At 38.3% G+C, this 19,662-nt stretch overlaps 2 long non-coding RNA genes across 3 annotated transcripts; one reads left to right on the forward strand and one right to left on the reverse strand.

Annotated features, from left to right (window-relative positions):
- Window positions 1-521: 521 nt before the first annotated feature.
- On the reverse strand, window positions 522-12,691 carry LOC137475305 (uncharacterized). The gene is made up of 3 exons (XR_010999809.1): window positions 12,429-12,691; window positions 3,668-3,924; window positions 522-2,980 (listed from the first exon to the last, which is right to left on the reverse strand). It is a non-coding gene; the product is annotated as an uncharacterized lncRNA (long non-coding RNA).
- LOC137475304 (uncharacterized) lies at window positions 12,337-16,966 on the forward strand. 2 transcript variants are annotated; one of them, XR_010999808.1, is made up of 4 exons: window positions 12,337-12,478; window positions 13,645-13,779; window positions 14,889-14,983; window positions 16,762-16,966. It is a non-coding gene; the product is annotated as an uncharacterized lncRNA (long non-coding RNA). The 2 variants fall into 2 exon arrangements; XR_010999807.1 differs by lacking the exon at window positions 12,337-12,478 and adding an exon at window positions 13,016-13,318.
- Window positions 16,967-19,662: the final 2,696 nt, after the last annotated feature.

Consider the following 19,662-nt stretch of genomic DNA (forward strand, 5'->3'; position numbering starts at 1 on the left):
GAGTAAATTAAGTTACCTTTTTGGCCATGAGCAGTCAGTAGGGTTCTAAATACTTATCTACTAAGGTATTCCCCAATATGGCTATTTTATAAGTTCCTATAGGTACTGACATATGAGTTCAAGTATTTACTACACTGCTACAAAAGCTGCATGCAATGATCCTTCACTGATGTGTTTGATTCAAATACTTTCAAGATTAACCTTTATCAACATATAAGTTAACAAAAAGTCATGAGTGACCTTTTTTTTGGAAAAAAGATATTGCTCCCTCAAGCATATTCTATGCATCTAATATTTTTTTTCACTTTCCTTTAGTTACAAACTGAAGGGGTAACAAAACAGAATGTAAAGTAAAACAAAACCAAGAAAAACCCCCAAAAAACAACAGGGATCATTATTTTTTGTTGCTTCTCCTGGAATCTTTCTACTTTTGATAGCATATGATGTAGATGCATTAATGAAGAGTTAAGAAATAGAAGTTTATTATATACTAACAGAAATTAATCTGATTTTCTTTTTAAAATATACAATAAAGAACAGATTTTCTGAATCCTTTTAGTAGGACTTTTCTTGACATTCACAGAAAGAAATATAATTTTTTTTAATACATTTTATTGCCAAAAATGCAGTTAGAGATTGGCCTATTTTTTTAAGAGTAGATTCAAGACCAAAACCCCTTAATTTCAGATGTAAAGTGTCTTGGCTGCCTTCATAAACAGAGCTGTGAATTCTTTTCCATCTGAACTTATGTTCTTTGATTTTCACTGACTGACTGACCATTTCAGCACGCTCCCCTGATCGTATATAATTCAGTCCTCGACCATGACAAACCAATCATTCACAACTGACCCTTGAAATTAATTAATGCCAATCACTGCTATCAGTCAAAAGACATTCTGAGAGATTTCAAAAGAAGAGATTGATGTTACATGGTGCTAAAGGTAGATGTAGAAAATGCAGTCAGTCAGTGAAATTCTGAACAACTTAAATTACATTTATAGATTGCTAACATCCCTTCTAGTACATGTAGCTACAAGATGGTAGTCGTCAATGTATAATAAAGCTGGAACAAGTGCTCAGTGTGAAAATGCTAATTTTCAGATACTTATATCTTGAAAACCATAGGTGGTCTTGGCATGGAAAATAACATACTACCTCCAAATTTGAATCTCTAAAGCATAGCGGGAGGCAGATCTAACCAGTACTGTGACCATATGTGTTTGGGATTTCATACACAATAATTAATTTCCATTCTGTAAAAATGAATAATTTAATATAACATCCCACATCAAGAGATGCGAACACAAACTGATACTTAAAAAAAATGCCAGTGAACAAACTTCTTCCTAATCAAAACCAACTTAAATTGTTATGAATAAAAATAAAATTAAAAGAAAATAATTTAACTGCTTTTATTTCTCAATATAAGAATCTTATGAAGACTGTCTCTTGGCAATTGAAGGGTGTTTAATTGAATAAAGGACTTTGAAGAAATACATAATCTACAAATGGATGGTCTCTACATGTGTACTAAATATCCATGTTCTATTCTGTGTTTCTAGTTATGACCACACTTTTTCTTTCCCATCTGATTTGCATGCGAAGATGAACCATCATCAAAGTACTCAATATTTTTACCCAAACTCAATAATCCTGAGACTCTTGTGTCAGGCTAAGTCTCTTCATTGAAACAGGGATAACCAATAGGCTTTAATGTCATTCTGTGACACAGGTCAGCTCAATAAAAGTCTCTGTAAATTATCATTTGGGTGTCAGATGATCAACAGCATCAGTGCTGTCATGTCATCTGGAGGGCTATCTTCCCAGTGAAATGAGAGGTAAAGCATGTATTGTCACTCTCCATGTCTGCTGAGAACATAATCACACCAAACTATTCAACACGTGGTACTTGTATAAAAACATGTTGTGCCAAATCTTCTCTCAAGTGATACTTGAAGTTTCTAAAAAAAGCCCTGTTAGCTGATGCATTTGTCTCCTGTTTATCACATTCAGCTGCCACTCCTAGCTCTGTCCAAGAGCAAAACAGCCTTTTTGCTTTTTTTTTTCCAAATAAAAAAACCAAATCAAGTAGAGAGAGAAACAAGAACTGAAACTTTAGATTTGAATTGCTCTGCTAGCAGAAGATTGACTACAAATCAAAACCACGTGCCAGCCTGGAAGATTTTAGCCACCAAAAACTGTTGATCAGTGCTAAAAGAGGGTTTCCGAAATCCAGTTAGGCTCCTAGGCACATTTCAAAATCCCACTAGATGCCAGTCTGACTACATATCTCAGAAAAAAATGTGGTCCTTCTGAATGGCCTCTCATCTTTAATACCTGTTGGATTGTGATCCAAACCGTGGAATTAGGCCTGGATCCAGGTCCTGCTGTGCAGCTAAAGCTCCCCAAGGATGCTAATGACAGAGTAATCTTTGTTGAAGAATGGTGAAGACTTCTGGGAGTTGAGTGTGCCTTTTGGGGTGCCTTGCACAGTTTATGCCACATAACTGATGGCTGTAAGTCAAGAAGATGTTCCTCTTCCATCCTCTGCTTTGGGTGTCAAGGTTGCATTATACTAAATTATAACACATATTATTATACATACATGATACTTTAAACTATATTAATCAAGTTATAGATTATATCATATATTAAAGAGCACCCATCAGCAAGCAAATAACAGCATTCATTACTTTATGAGTCAAACAAGCAATCAGGGACCAGACTTCCTAAGTCCAAAGCCAGAGAAGGGGCTAGCTGTGCTGTGCCACTCCTGATGTCTTGATAAATCATACTAGTTTGTAGTGCTTGCACAGACTATCAGGTGGAAGGATGTTGATAATGAAGACATCATTGCCATTGTACATCTTTTGCTTTTCTTAAGCAATGCTTAAAAACTTGCCTCCCATGCTCTACTACTTGTATTATCACTGACATCTGTTATCTGTTCTTCTTAGGTTGCAACACAATCTTGCCAGATCTTCAGTCCACCAGAAACACTATTAGAATTTATTTACATATATATATATATATATATATATATATATACATATATATATATATATATATATATTCCCTAAATATACTGCTTCAGCAAAGGAATTAGTAATGCAGCGATTTTTTGGCAAAATTTTCAGTGAGGTGGTTTCTTAGGCTGAAAATTGTCTATTTTGAAAATTAAACTTTATATCTATTACATGCCAAACTTAGTTTCTTGGTGGAAGAACCCACTAGAGATGATTATGTGAGAATGACAGTCATTTCCTCCCAAGTATTCCTGTTCATCTCTCTCTACCTATATGGTAGGTATACCTACATACCAGGAGGCAGTGTAATATAGTGGTTTTGCTACTTGTAAGTTAAGTTAAGTATGAGACATTCTGGTTCAGTAGAAAGCTGCCTAGCTACAGCTGTGTATTTCTCAGTGGCTGGTTATGTTTCTTCCTAACTGAGCTCCCTAATGGTCTGGATACAGTGCCAAGAGGACCGGAAGAGGTTTGTGTGTCCTTTCATTGCAATAAACTTGTTACTGTGTGTGACTTTGGTGAAGATGAACCCCTAGCCACTGATGGCTAGTGCTACCTTTGTGAGTTGAAATGGGTCTGAGACAGCAAAGTGGGAAGGATTTAACTCATGGGTTTAATTAATGGCTGTCAGAACAGTATACATCCCCACAAGGTCTGCTATCCTTCGGCAAGTACTGCTTTTTTTCTGCTCTGACTGCTGTTAATGAAGCTGCAGCACACTTCTGTCTACCCCTGGTTTCCGGTGTCTGGATTGGTTTGAGGTTGAGAGTGGTTTCCTGTTTCTGTGCAGCTCTTGGGTAGTATAATTGAAACGACATGTCAGCAAATATGTGTCCAGTGTGGCTGGGGAAACAGCCAAGGTCCGGTTTTCTGCAGCAACGTGACTGAATAGAGAAAACTTCATGGAAAAAGAAGAAAAATCAATATGCTGATGTTTGATGTGAAGAGCGAAGTTTGTGTCCTACTGGGAAAACTGGGCAAGAGCATGAATTGGAGCACTGGCCTTCTGCAAGCAGGACAGGACAAGACAAGGAAAAGAACAACAGGAAATATTAGTGACAGGGGAAAATCTGTTTAGCAACTCTCCTCTTGGTTTCTTCCAACTTGATTCTGCAAGAATTAATAAATAGAATTGATTGAGGAAAAATACTAAATTTATATATCAAGTTCTCAAGAATTAATCCATCAGAAGCCGCTTCAAGTTCCTATGTTAAACAAAGGAATTCTTGTGAAAAGAAGGATGATTCCAAGTATCGGTCTGTGTTATGAAGTGTTGGTTTTGGATAGTTAAGGAAACCATGACCATTATGTGAAGAGTGTATCCATTCATATGATTTGATTGAATTTCTACCATTATTACTTAGTAACTACCACAGACAGTAGGAATCTATTGTTTCATGCAAAATGCATGTATAAAACAAATGAGAGACTTGGTCCAAAAGGGCTGAAGTCTTGCTGAGGCGCAAGAGCCTCAATTACTTGCAAACATGCCGACTCACGTTTCTCTTACACAGAGTACACCCTTCCAAGGAACTTTGTGTCTGTGTGCAGAAGTAAAACACTGTCTGAATCTTGGCAGATCATGCATCTAAATACACAAGCTAAGCAGTGGCAATGTTATTGCAGACTTACTCTTCAGTTCCTACTGATGGAGAAACAATGCACACAGCCTCATTGCTGCATCTCTTCATTAAAATTCCAGTTGCCCACACTGTCTAGTGTGATCAAGGGTGCTAAATAGTACCTTTTCCTTGGAGACAGAAGTGTGGAAGAGCACACTGATGCACTGAAGAGGGGCTGAGATGTGTCTGGGACCAACATAATATAGAAACATAGAATGATATAATGGCTTGGCTTTGAACTGACCTTAAAGACCATCTAGTTCCAAACTTTTCATTACACCAGGTTGTTTAGAGCCCCACCCAACCTATCCTTGAATACTTCCAGGGATGAGGCACCCACAACTTCTTTGAGCAACCTGTTCTAGTGCCTCATCAGCCACACAGCAAATAATTTTTGCCTAATATCTAACATAGACCTACTCATGTTTAGTTTGAAGCCATTCCCCCTTGTTCTGTCACTACACACTTGGTAAATAGTGTCTCCATTTTCCTTGTTCTGCTTAGATACTGGGAGGCCACGGTTAGGACATCCTGAAGCCTACTCTTTTCCAGTCTGAACAATCCCAATTCTACTAGAGTTGTTGTGTCCCTTAGAATCATCTTGGTGGCTTCTTCTGGACTTGCTCCAACAGATCCAAGGCCTTCCTGTGATGAGGACCCCAGACTGGCTGCAACACTCCCAGTGGGGTCTCACCAGAGAAGAGCAGAGGGACAGTGTCCCCTTCCTCGATCTGCTGGTCACTCCTCTCTTGGTGCAGGCCAGGATACAACTGACTTTATGGGCTGCAAGCTCACATTTCTGGCTCATATCCAGGCTCTCTGACTGGGCAATATTATGAAAGAGAATCCTTTGAAGATCACTAAATACATAGAAATCACATTCAGGTCTGGAATCCCCAGACTGAAAACAGTTGGTGCCTGGGAAAATATTAACTGGAAATATCTTGAATGCCTGTTTACCCTACTCTTCATCATCCTTGTCCATTTGGTACTGATCGAACTATTTTTTTTTTTTTTTAAGTTGAGGTTATGGGGTGATTCAGACACCCTTTCCTTTTGGTAACATTCTTTCTCTTGTCATAAACCAGATGTATTTGATGCTATTCTAGATTCCTTTTTCACAGCAGAGGACAGCATCACATGCTACACAGGAACTAATTCTCTATAAATACTGCATTGACAATGGTGGAATTTTTCTCAGCCTTCCATTCATTCTGCTACAGATTTGAGATTCAGTGGTGCTGGAAAAGGCCCAACCTCTACTGTAGTACTTGGCCTTGTGTTTTTTTTTTTTTTTTTCCTCTTTCTGCCTTCTTATGTGGTGAGGTCTGGGGAGGAAGACCCTGATGATTTGAAGCCTACTTGTTTTTGCTTAAATGGTCAACTCCTCTGCAGGCTGCACTGTCTGATAGGACTCTGTTCTGACCCAGCATGGTTGTTCCCTTCCTGCTTTGTTATCCCTGGTTCAGTCTGTTTATAGGTTTATCAGGAGCTCCTATTGTGCTTTCCATCTTGTCTGTCTGGAGCATACATGGCAGAATAAATGGTATGGGCTATCAGAAACAATAGTGTAATTTATGTGAACATAAAAGGGGGCAAAGTATTTTGTGGTTCTGTTCAGGCCCGTATTATCCTATGCCAAGATTCAAAGAGCTGAATTCCACCTTGTTAAATTCAAATTAACTTTCAATCAATAAAAACAGGAACTAAAAATGCTGCTGTTAGAAAAAATGAAATAGATGAGTGTTGCAAACCTTTCCATGCAGCTGTGTCAGATGTTATTTTCATCTGTTTGATAAATACACTAAAAGAAGAGTCTGCTGTTTATTTTTCCTTTAGGGCAATATCAATTTATTCCTTGTTGTGAATCTCTAAGAGCAACAAGACATTTGACCAGTGTGGAGTCGTATTCTTGTGGAACTTCTAACAGTCACAGCTCCTTCAAATCTTCCACAAAGCAATTCAGGGTTTCAGTCAGGGCACAGGTGGAGAAGTGGTTAAACTGGCAAATACCTCAGTAACTTAAATAGCATATCCACATGATTGTTGGTGTGTAGCAAAATGGTTTACAGGCTAAAAACCTTCTACTTTGGTGAATAAAGAATTAATTGCATGGAAAGTGGATCCTGCTTCTTCTTGAGCAGATGTGGGGTGCAGAGGAAAGATTAAAAACTCTCTTTGATCAAACCCTGGACACTGAAAGTTTTGCTAACTTTTCCTTCTTTCCCCTGATAATATTTTGCTTAGATTTCTGGTCACAAATATTGTCCCAGGAATTATATCTGAACTTGATTGAATCTGTTTTTTTCTGCATCATTTCACCAGCATACTTTACACAACCAAAAGCTTTGGCTGATTTGATAATTGGTAATAAGGAAGACAGGTTGGTTTTGAAAAAAAAAAAAAAAAACAAGCAATGACAGAATGGACATCAAAGAAATGAAAAGAATACGACTCCTTGTTGTGGCAGAAATAGAATGGCAAGAAGTGGGAGACTTTTAGCAGCCCTTAGTCATAAAGTTGTGGAAATTAACTTTAACTGACACCCCACTTCTACATTTTTTTACAACAGATTTTCTCTTTGTTCTAGCAGATGGAATTTTGATCACTCTATTCAGCCAATCCTCACTTGTTTTCTAATGGGCTTGGGATTTATTTTTTTTTAATGTCTGGGAGATCCATCACCCTAAATAAGTGGACTTTAAAGGTCAAGAGAGCTCTTATCCTTTTAGTTCATTTCATGAGAGCTCTGAGCAGCAGGCACAGCAATCTCAGCATGGACTCAACGATATTTCCTCACAATGTAGCCAGAAACTGCATGCCTGCAGGGTAAAACAAAATTACTAGTGTTCCCCCATGAACGTCCTACACCTTGAGAGGCCACAGCCACAGAGCAGTTAGCTGCATGGCTGAGCACTAGCAGTAAATGCTTACTTCAATTGTGGCAACTGCCACTCAGAAGGGATGCATTTAATCTTGAAGGATAGATGTCTCAAGACATCTTCCCTAAGTGACACAAAGTCTGTGGATGTAGAGAGGAGTGCTGAAGGGTTCTGTATGTAGACAGTTTCTCTCTGACTGTGGGGTAAGTGGAGAAAAATTGGTATAGCTGCTAATAAATTAGCTTTAATATTAATCTCCATGTCTGATGAAAATTTCTAATGAATGCAGATAGAAGAAAAAGTGCAACCAAACAACATAGAAGAATATCAATAACACAATAACAGTTTTCTCATATTGCTTATTATTATTGACGGCAATGGACAAATGTTTGCAGATTTTCCTAGAAACTATTTTTATGAAACCACGAAATACAGCTGATGAGAATTTGAAATTCAAAATCTGTGGAGATTTCATCTGGGGCTAAGACTCCTAGGGCACATGGCCTAGGGAAAGGGAGAGTGAGTGAATTGCTGCTGCCTATGGCCTCCAGTGAGGAATTCTGGACACAGTCTGATCCAATCAGAACCTCTTGCCATTTATTATTAGGCATCCCGTAAAAAAATGGCAACAGCTCTTGGATTTCTGAAAGATAAGCAGCATTTAAGGCCAAGTATGAATACAGTGAGTGCAGTTTTTCAATTGTACCAAAGGGTCTAATGGTCACTGTAAGGATCTAGGCTGCAAACTTGTCCAGGCAATTTTGAAAGCCATGTGAGAATTCTTACAGCATTTTATAAAATAGATTTTAAAAGCCTCTGCTCCTGTCAGTTACTCTGTGAATTTTAAAAGTATAACCTTAAGGTGTAATAAATACTGTGCAACCTGATCTGAAGGGAACTTTAGGTAACTTACTGTAAATGCACACACACACACATGATTCTTTCTAAATATATTGGCCTATTTACTATGGTAGTTACCTGTTTAAGACTTGCAGTTATATTAAGTAAAATAGTGTGCCTGGGCTAATACATTTTCAGAGAGCCTATTTGTTTTACTGAAGAATTTATTGCAGCAGCAATAACTGTCAGAGTGAAAGCGTGGTTAAAGTGCTAGAGACAGGACCAACTGCAAAGGGTATCTATCAAACTATCGACTTCCTGCCAGCGGTGCTGTGAACTCTTTTGTCATAAACTCAAGCACCCAGAGTTGAAACCTCGATCAATGAAAGGGGAATCTGGCATCCAGCTCTTTTAGAGAGGGCACCTCTTCTGTTTGACCCATTAGGACACAAATAACAGTTTTTATACAGTGCAGGTTTGATTTACAGCAAGCCTTCAGGTTACCTACTGACATTTATATTTTAAACCAAGTGAACAGCACTCACCATCTGAAAGAGTTAAATTCAGAGATCCCAGATGCATTCTAGTAAAAATTTTTAGCTTCATAACTGGCAAACAGAAATTTCATTACACTGTGCAGTTATTTACCACGCAGAATTTTATTTATTTTTCTTTCTCTTTTTTTTTTTTTAATTTTTGTTTTTATTTCATTGCAGAAGAACCATTTTTTTGATAGCTAGGGCTTCACAGGTTTTGCTTTCTTAAAAATATGGACTGAAATTCAGCTCTAATTCAGTTTAAATATGTGCTTGCCAGCTGGAGGCAGCTGGGTCAAGCTGTGTCACACTTTGCCTGCCTCTGAAGAGTTCCACCGGGGATTTAATTTTCACACCAGTGCATTTGGTTGTTGGACATGCAAATCTTTCTCGATGCCTTCTTCTCTCTCTTCAGCTCTGACTGACCTGATGGGGTTGTTCAGGTTGTGGACATAGTATATTTATCCAGTGAGTGTTCTGCTAAGTGCCTTACACGTGGCTGTCCCGTGACTGGGAGAACAGGTGATGCTCCCCAGGGTATTGCACTATTGTGCAGGGCTAGACTGTGTGACTCTTGGTGTGGCAATGTGAGCTCTGTAGCCACTGCTTCCCTGGTGGTTTCTGTACTTTAGTAACTTTTAGCGTGATTTTGATTTGTGTGATGAAGTTTGATATAAATGTTCTTCACATTTTAGAACTCCAGTAGGAGTGAGGGGCAAGCATCAGCTTGGTTTGTCGGTGTTTGCTGCAGTCTATTTACTTTTTGGAGACTCGGGGGAGGTGCTCAATTATATTATGCCTTTCATATGTGTTTCCTATTTTTACAAGGGGAAAGTTTCATTTAAATCTGCAGTGCTGTTAGCTTGATCATTACAGTATCATTTCAATATGTTTTGCTTCAGTGCAAACTAACAAATATGTTCCATTCTTCCACCAACAAGAAAAGTGGCCTTGGTAAATTGTTGTTCTCTGTGTGGTACAGCAGCTTTCTACCTCAGAGAAGGAATTTGCCTTGTGCCTTAGAAACATAATTTTTTCCTGGTAGGTGGCACTTTTGGTGCCATTTATCTGAAACAAGGTGCTGTATTGCAATGCAGGAATTAAAAGTTTTATGTATTCTGGGTGCTATATACAAAATATAGTGCCAGTTTTCATCTTTGCACAAGACCATTTTCTTGCATGCCATAGATCTTTTTTTTTTAATAAAAAAAAGAGTTCCTTCAGACACTGATGCTACTTTTGAAACCAAGATGTATGTTTCACCTATGTGCTATGTAACCCTGACATGAAGTGGTTGATAACACCTTTTTTGTGCCAGTTTTAGAGGAATAAAGGTTTTTGTGTGTATTGTGGAAAGTGGTTCCTACTTTCATTTTAGTAGTTTTGCACAGAATAACACATGCATTTTATCAACAGGTCTTGAGTTGTCCTGCTGTGAGGTAGGCCAGTTTCTCTGGTGCAGTCTGAATCTGATTTGCTCATCCTCAGTTATGGCTGTCATCTCTGAGTACTCCATATGATGCAACCCAGTTCTGCTTGGATTACATAAGGAAAATGACATCTTCCTCCAAAATTAAACTCTACAATAACTATTGTCATAATGAGGATCAGAAAAGCTGTCTCCCTTTTGTGTTAAAGTGTTCTATCTGCCACACAAACCAAAAATGTTTGCATAAATATTAACCCTTAGGTGAATTGTTGCCTTGAAATAAGTTGAACATTTGAGTCAGGCTTCCTCATTGAAAAGCAGGAAATATGAACTCCTGGTCTGGGATGCAACATAAAGGAGAACATCATGGAGAATCTTTCCTTCATGCTTTTGTTATCATGATTCAGATCCTACTGAGCCACAATTGGATGCTCCTTCCAGCAAATCCAGATTTCTCTTAACAGTTGCTGATGATGTGGTTCATTTGTGTAATTCAGTCAAAAGCAAACATCTCACCATCTCTGAACAACACCTTTTAAGGCCCCCATGCCATTAGCACAGTATTTTTGTTTTAATTAGAATGAGTAATACGCTGCTAGTAAGCATACATATCATGTTTCCTTCTGTAGACTTGAGGCTTTTATGGTTTGGCTTTTAAATTTACTCTGTTTACAATCAATAAAGTGTGCTACGGGCTCAATAAGACCAAAATTAACTTAACACAATTAGCAATAATTCAAACTTTCTGGAAAGCTGGTCCTTTATTTGCTGTTTTCACTAAATCACTTGAAAGTGACTACAAGGCAGGGTGAAATCAGACCAGACCATTTAAATATACCTGGCTATTTTTTCTTGTCTTCCTTCAAACAATTTTTGTTTACCTTACAAATTGAAAAATAGGAGAAAAAAGGTACTTATTCTCAGTGTGTACTCTGTAAGGATCTTTACAGATCTTTGGGGGTTGAGGAGGAGGCTAATCTGAGCCTACTGGCTACATACCTGAGGTAGCTGGGAGTCACCCCTGTGCCTTCTCACCCAGGGACTAGCTCTGAAATGTGCATTTCTGAATGTGAATTTCTAGCTTAGGGTAAGGCATGGAAAAGCACACAGCAAATTTCCAGGCATTTTTCTTTGGTAGGCCTTGTGGGCACCACCCCTTCCCCTGCTGGAGAACTGGGCTGCCAAGTGAGGTGCCGCCAAGGCAGGTACCCCTGCCCCAGCATGATGCACCTCAAAAGCTCAGGAATGGGTGCAGAACGAGAGCCATGGTTTGTCCAGCCCTGACTGGAAGTTGGACAAGCATCTGTTCCGTTTGCTTGCATTAACAAAGCTTCAAAAATTGTCTTTCTTTAACTAGATGTTTTCATTCCCTTGGTCAGCACTGACAAACTGTGCTGAGAATTGAGTGATAAAGTAAACAGCGTGAGTGATGTTTATTGCTGTTCTCAAATAATGATAGCAATTTTTTAAATGATTTTTCACCTAAATGGTGTTTCTCTAAAATCATGTAGGAGTTCAGGCTAATATTAAGACTTAAATTGATGTCAGGGGAGTTGTGATTTGGAACAGAGATCATATATTTTATTTCTAAACCCACATTTTTCGGGAACTGAGTGAGTATGAAGATTGTCATTGTTAACATTCACCCACATTCAATTCTGCAGATGCTTAACAAGTCTTTTTTAACTAATGACTTCACAATTGAAAGGAAATATGTAAATAAAACACAGTTACAATAAACATTACAGATTAATGTTAATTAAATTACATTTATCAATGTGTCTTAAAAAAAAACAACAAAACAAAACAAAACAACAACAAAAAAAAACCCCTAACTCCTCAGTTTCATAAATAGAAGGCAAAGTTAACTAAGCAGTTGAAGAATTATACTTCCTTCTGGTATTTCTGGTCACTGTATCCAGAATTTTTTATAGCCCTTGTTTCAGAGCTTCATCTGACAGAAATTGAGAAAATATGCATAGATAGAGTGTTTTGGATGCTAAATTAAATGGTGACATGTTAGAAAGCAGTGTATATATTTCCAGCCTGGAGCTCCAAGAATTATTGAACAAAATTCCACATTAATATCTTACTCAGTTTCTGTGATTATATCCTTTATATCAGTGGATGTCACGGCTGCCAGGTAAAATAAAACCATCCTATGCGTCCTCTTAGAATTATGCCAAACCTAATAACGTGTGAGAGTTGGCCCGCGTTTCTCTGGAGCCGGTGATGCCAGCCCGTCCTCGCAGACTAATGTGTAATCAATACGCCTTTCACCGGCGACCTGGGCCCCAGCGGAGCTGGCAGAGACGCCAGTCAATAAATCCCAGCCGGAGGTCAGAGCCACGGCAGCGCGGCGCCCCCGGGGCGGCAGCTCCGCCGCGGACCGGCCGCGGCTCTTCGGGCGGCCCGGCGGCCGCGGGTCGGCGAGAGGTCGAGTTTGTGCCCAGCGGGGTATTGGCCTCTCAAATGCTGTTTGCTGTTTCTGACACTGGCCATTAATTCTCCTCCGTCGCCGCGTTTAACCCTTCCCCGCCAGCCCCTGCACAGCCTCAGCTGGGCTCCCGGCATGCGGGGGAAGGATGCCTCCCCACCAATCAGCCCTGCTTTAGCATCCCTGGTGCTACACCAGATTTTAGCTTTTTGTCAGTCAAGAGAAAATGGGAGGCAGTTGATTCTCGGCATCAATTTTTACAGTCAGAAGGGGCTACTGTGAAAATTAAATTAGAGGTGTTTATTGTGACACCCAAAATGGCCTAAGTCAGTGAGCTTGATGTCTTCAAGCTGCATTATTTGTCCCCAGGATGAATCTTCTCACCTTTTGTAAGCGTAACTGATGTCGCCAGATAACTTCTACAAAAGAAACTGATGTAATTTTCTCAACTTTTGTAAACATAGCTAATGTCATCAGATAACTTCTACAATAGAAGTTGCATAATAAATGAAAGAACTTTGTGTCACCCAAGTATATCTGCATTAGGTAGGTGGATAATATGTATTAGATAGGCGGGTTCATGTCAAAATGTTCACTGTATAAAAGATGCAACTTTTTACCCCATAGTGTTCTTGGTTTGTGGAACCTCCACCTTGCACTCTGAGCAGAATAAATGATGTCTCCTTTCTAAACTAGGTTCTGTTTGTGTTTAGGGAGCTCCTAAAATTGGCAACAAGCTCACCCCCACAGGGCGTCAGGAGTGATGTTTGCCTATAAGTATGTTATGCCTTTATAGATACAGGCTTGGAAAATGAAGAGCAATATCAAGTTCCTTTAGGAAAAGTCAGTTTTTTTGTCTTACTCCCCAACAGCTTAAATAAATATAGCACCTCAGAATCTCAAGGATTCACCTAAAACTCATCAAGAACTAAATATAGCCTCATGAAGCATTCTTGCACTACCCTTATCATCCTCAAGTGAGCAGGAATTACTTATCAAAGTCACTAGTAAGCCTTGCTCTCATGAGATTTGTAAAATCTTAAACCTCATTTGTGGACCATAAAATTCTGTACAAGCTTAGATATGCAGTATATATTTGACCTGCTGAGTACACTGCCACAGGAGGTAACCAACTAAAATGATTTGACTTGAGTAAAAGGGGGCAGATACTTTTATGATCACTAATAACATTTTTATAGCTATGAAAGCCAAGATAATAAGAATAATCAAATAATACATTTCAAGACATAAGCTGATTATAGTAGCAGTAATGGTCAGGGAAGAATTTTACCTTTTGTCACCAGGAAAAAAAAAAGAAAAAGAAAAAATGCACAGTGGCTAAAACTGTATTTTAAAAGAAGATAATCATCTTAAAGTTGGGCACTGACAGCAGTAGCACAAAAGACCAGGCAGGGCTGAAGACTATTCTGATATGAAAAAAACTTTGATTAACTTCTGCATTCTGGTATCCAAAAAATACCCTCAGACTCATCGTCACATCCCTGTGCCTGCTGTCTCCCAGTAATACAAGGCCTGACACCTAATTCACTTTTTTTCTCTCCAATTGTGTCTGAGCCTTATAACTCCCAATCTAACATTACTGGATTTGTATTCTCATTAACCAAGGTTGCATTCTTACTGTTTCTTTTCTAAAATTGAAAACCAGCCACACTGGAAATCTTCAAGTGTTCAGTTACCTTCACTTTTCATATCCTGCACACGATCCTGTCCTGTTTTCAGTAGACAGAAATGTCATCAGAAGCCCAGCAGAGCTGAGGGGGCTCAGACAGAAGATTTAGGTGATGTGCTCCTGCTTCTGCCTTGGGAACTCATTGACCTCTCCAGGGAGAAGCATGGTTTTGCAGTACCCCTTGCTCAGCCCATTACTGGGCAGAACAACGAAGAACCACATCATTGAGGACTTAACCTGAGTGGTTATGGAAAGCATTAACCTGCAGCACTGTCTTTCAACAAGAATTCTATGTAAGTGTTCAAGTCTTGAAAGAAATATTTGCACTGTTAATTCATATATGTAAATGGCTTTTGAGAGAGATGATGCTGCTAGCAGCCAGATTGTTCTTTTCCCCTATTATTTCTAATGAGAATCTATTTGCAGAAAAAGCTTCTAGGAAACTGTGTAGATAGACAGAATGAGGTTTCAGGACAAATGTGTGGTTACAGCAAGTTCTAGAAGAGTCATGTCTGTGTAAGGTGAGTTATAAAATTGAAATTTAAAAGAGCAAAAATGACTTTAGCATTTAAAAGATATCTTCTGGTCTCTCCCATGTCATTGATAAGCCTATGTAAGCTCCAAATTGTTTTTTTTTTACCCAATCTCTGCACATACCACCTTACAGTAGGACAACTTGCTCCTCTCACCAGTTTCAGAGAAGCTTGGACAACCAGATCAAACTGAACTCTAGAACGGCAAAATTAAAATTATGTGAGAGAAATGACAATATCAGCACATACACTCCTTTTCTGGAGTCCTGCTTACTATCTATGCTTTAAAACACTTAAAATGACTTTATAAATCAAAGGCAATTAAGGACAATGCATCAAGAAAGCATTCTCTAGAAGCTACCCTCACACTGAAGGTAGGTTGTTGCAAAAAATCCCACAAACAAACAAATAACAGCCAACAAGAATCTGCAATGAAGACTAAATCAGACTAAAACATTAAAGGAGTGACAGAAAGGCTGTTGATGAGATAAAAGTTTCATCAGCAGTTGGCTGGCCTGACATCTTAAGATGAATGAAAGTGATGTGTCATCTTCATCTTTCCAGTGCATTTGAATTTATTTGTGGGAAGCAAATATTAAATTACATAGGACAGCCTATTTTTTCCTGTGAATCCTAATTGTAGGCCAAGAACAATTTGCTTCCACTCTGTTTTCCCTCCTTCCACCTCTCTCCTTAACAAAAATCATTAGAAAAGTAGAGCTGAAATAAAATCTAATCTTTAAAGGATTTTGTGAATCTATGTCCAACTGAACAACACCCACTATTATATTGAACTAATTTCTTATGCTCAGATGGTGTAGCTGAAGCAGAGTTTATAAAAAGCAGAAGTATAAATTTGTACATTGGGTATCTGCAGGCAGAATTATTCACAAATGCTTGGCACTGGTGCCAGTGATGGCTTTTGTCAGGCAATGGAAAAGAGCTGTATGCAAGTGTGCTTAGGAAAGAAGGGATGGCTTTTGATCCTTGCAGAAAAACAGTCTATTGAGGGATATTTGTCACTGATTTGAAAATAGCAATGAGAGTGACTGAATATACAGAAGAATAGAAATAGCAAGTCCCATTTGTCTTCAGTGCTCGGATATGACCTAACATCCATGGCTTGAAATAAAATAAGCTGCTCAGCAGCAACTGGACACATCTGATAGTACAATTTCCTCATCACCTCTTGGTACTTGAAATAATGCTATATTTTGCCTGGATTTCCTGTATATTTCTTGATGCTTACAAAACCTAAGTCCTTAGAACAATATATGGTCATTTCCTTGCTTTTTTTTTTCTGTCAAGATAAAATGTCTTCAATAATGGCATAAAAAATGTTGCATTAGAACTCAGAAATTGCTAAGATTTCTATAATATTTTAAGATGAATTTTTGTTAGTATGATTGCACAGATGCTAATGAATTAATCTGAAGCGTGTGAAATTTGTTGGTAGTTTTGAGACAGTGGATTAAAATTGCAAGGAGAATTGGTACAGCAAGAAAAGAGGCATGAAAGAAAAAATACGGTGGGAGAAATCAGGACAGGAACAAAGAAAGCATGCTTATCTTACACTTGGGTTCATCACTGCGGAAGCAGGAGAAGTTCTAGAGAGAAGGTGCATACAAGAAGCTCCTAAAGCTATGTTAGAAGTCTGCTTGCCTGTAGGGCTAAGATAAAATATTGTACAAAGGCTTGCATAGAAATTGCTTTTTTTTTTCTTTTTTCTCTTTTTCTTTTTCTTTTTACGTCCTCCCCCAAAAAAGATGGGGACACAGAAGCACGTATGCCTGGAAGGTCTGGAACTAATGTGGAGAGGACACCTGGCATAGCAGGAGCCGAGATAAAGAAGAGCCACAGAAACTGAAAAAGAGAGACAGACAAGTATTGTGGAAAAGCACAGCTAGAAGTTGAGTTGTAATACATGCTACAAACAGCTGTTTGAAAGTGTGACCTGATAAACAACTGTAATGAAGGGTGTTAAAATGGATATGAAACTTGTTTATGATGACATTAGTGGCTAGGAAAAATCTAGTGCAGCAAACACAGAAGTTCCTAGTGTAAGTTTGAGGAAATAAATTAATGGAATAGGTCTTGAAAGAAGGATACTCTTGGTCAACACAGAGAAGTGGGAAGTGGCAGAACATTGCAATGCCATGGGCCCTCGATCACTCAGGACAGCTTTGTTAATATCACCCCACAACAAAGTCAGCTTGTATCTCAGAAAATAGTGGTAGAACACCATGCAGAATAGTTGAATTCCAGTGGAAGAGAGCTGTATTCATAGCAGAGGTTGTAGTGGTAATGCAAGTAAACAGCGTAAGCAGAATACAAAATACAACATTTGATGCTGATTTCCTCCTGTGGAAAAATGAATGTTTAATCTGTTTATTGGAACTTGAAAAACACTTGTGGACCAAATGTTTTAAGGTTAAAAAAGTAGGCTGGAGGCAGTCTATTAATGAATGAATAAATGGTCAACAGAGAGCATTGAATAAAAACAGCAAGAAAAGACTTTTGTAACAGTTGATATAAAAAAGATATACCTTACAAAATTTCTGTGTTCAAAGCACAACAGATTCTAGTTTGTCAGATGAGGCATATAAGCTACTAGTAGTTCTGTGTGCTGCAAATTGAGAACTCACTTCAGATAATCAAGACCGATTGAATTATAAAAATTAACAGGGAAAAAATTATATAGCCATACATTGTCAAAGTAACTCCATGATGGAAGAACTAAGGAGAAGCAATACTATAGCATTACCACCAGAAACCTTAATGAGGGAAGATTGCTGCTTTTCCATAATCCATTCAAATATATCTCTGCAAAGTAGAGAATGCTGGCAGAGAATCACCTCCACACATAATCCTTTCTAGTCCTAAATTTTATTCATTCACACTCCCGAACAAGTAACATTGCTAATGTCTTTTTCAACTTTTCAAATAAAGAAACCAAACCACACAACCCCTAAAGTTCTGAAGCAAAACTCCACAAAGTCAACCAGAAAGGAACCCAGAGTAGGAATATTAAAAGCAGTATTTGGGGGAAAAAAAACCCCAAACCCAAAAGAACCAGATGGATATTTGTACATGAACCCCTGATATGTGGAATTACATGAATTTGGATTTGATATAGCATATTTCTTACTGTACGTTTTTTGTTCTCACCAAAGAGCAGTGACTTATAAGCCCTGCTGTTCCTGAAACCTTCAACTGTATGAGACAACTAGGTATAAGTGGCTTTTATAGCCTTCTGTAAGGATTTTAGTGTTCTGTGATCTTTAAAAAAGCACAGAGTGGGTACAATGAAGAGAGTTAAATGGAAAGAAAAAGCATTAACAATGGATTTCATCTTAGTATTTAATTAGCTAGAGGCCATGTAGGAATAGACTAAATATCAGCAAAGGGTCCTTGATTACAATCTCAGAACAGATGGGCATTTTTATCTTGAAAGGATGACCAGCTTATCTGTAGTTTTGCAGCTATCATGGCTGATCTATATCTTCTTTATCCAGGCTAATCAAGTACAGAAAGTTTATTAAGATAATAACACTGAAAGTTATCACCAGTTATGCTCTCTAATCTTGATACAGTTTTGCTGTGTACTGTGTTTCAAGAGGTCTGTCAGCCAACAAAGGCTAAAGTTTGAGGGGTATCATTTACAATCTACAATGAGGTTTTTGCTGAACAACAAGCAACTTAAAACCCTGTTTAAATTAATGACAGAAAGTTATTGTCATGACAACTCCAACAGGTTAAACACAGGGTCTGAAAACAGGGTAAAAAGTAGAAATCTTCCCCCAGGACAAGCAGGTTGATGTGTCTCCCACTGACTCCAGTTTCCTGGCACTGCCCATTAAACTGCCTTCTACAAACATGGGAGAAGAGATTCAGCTGGTAAAAGTCAGTGTAGCCACAGTATTGGAATCTATGCCAGCTGATGTAATGATACATATAGCCAGTGGATGTAAGCCTGGGAGAGCTGACTGTAGGGTATGTTAAATTAGCGCTTGCTTTTTTAATGCATATACATTCTAAATATTGTCAAAATAGTCCTTCTGGGTTTTATTTTTAAGAAACCTAATTTTAAGATTTAAAAATATTCAAGGAGAGATTTTAGATTCGGATTTATTTTTAAGCTCAAGTATGAGATGAGAGATTTCCTCCATCCTATTAGCTGTCTGCATTTTAGGATAATCATGAAGAATCAGTTGATTTTTGTTAAGTCTTGTGTCTATACAATACTGAGCCAATGATCTTGTTACTCCATGATACTTCAGGTAGAGAGAAGACTGTTCACAACAAGTAGAGGGACAGAGTTTTAATAGTCTGAAAAAAAAATTATTTTTTAAAAAATATTTTATTCTCCCTCTCAAAAAAAAAAAAGAAAAAAAAGAAAAAAAAAAGTCAGAGTACTGAACCCCATTTTGCCTGAAGTCTGCTTGATCATCCACACGTGTAGAACAAAGCACAGTCTATATTGGTTGTAGTGTTGTAGTGCTGGGCCTTGACAAGTCAGAAATTCTCAAGGAAAGTTGCTATGGGGCTTTTGACTGAAAGATCAATGCTTAAATAAAATCTGTGTGCTGATTACACATCTCCACATTCAATCAATGAGTCACTGAAATTCCAGAACAAGCTAAATATTGATGGCCGGAAAACAAATG

This window comes from Anomalospiza imberbis, chromosome 6 (assembly GCF_031753505.1).
Source record: "Anomalospiza imberbis isolate Cuckoo-Finch-1a 21T00152 chromosome 6, ASM3175350v1, whole genome shotgun sequence".
In the NCBI taxonomy this organism is placed as follows: domain Eukaryota; kingdom Metazoa; phylum Chordata; class Aves; order Passeriformes; family Viduidae; genus Anomalospiza; species Anomalospiza imberbis.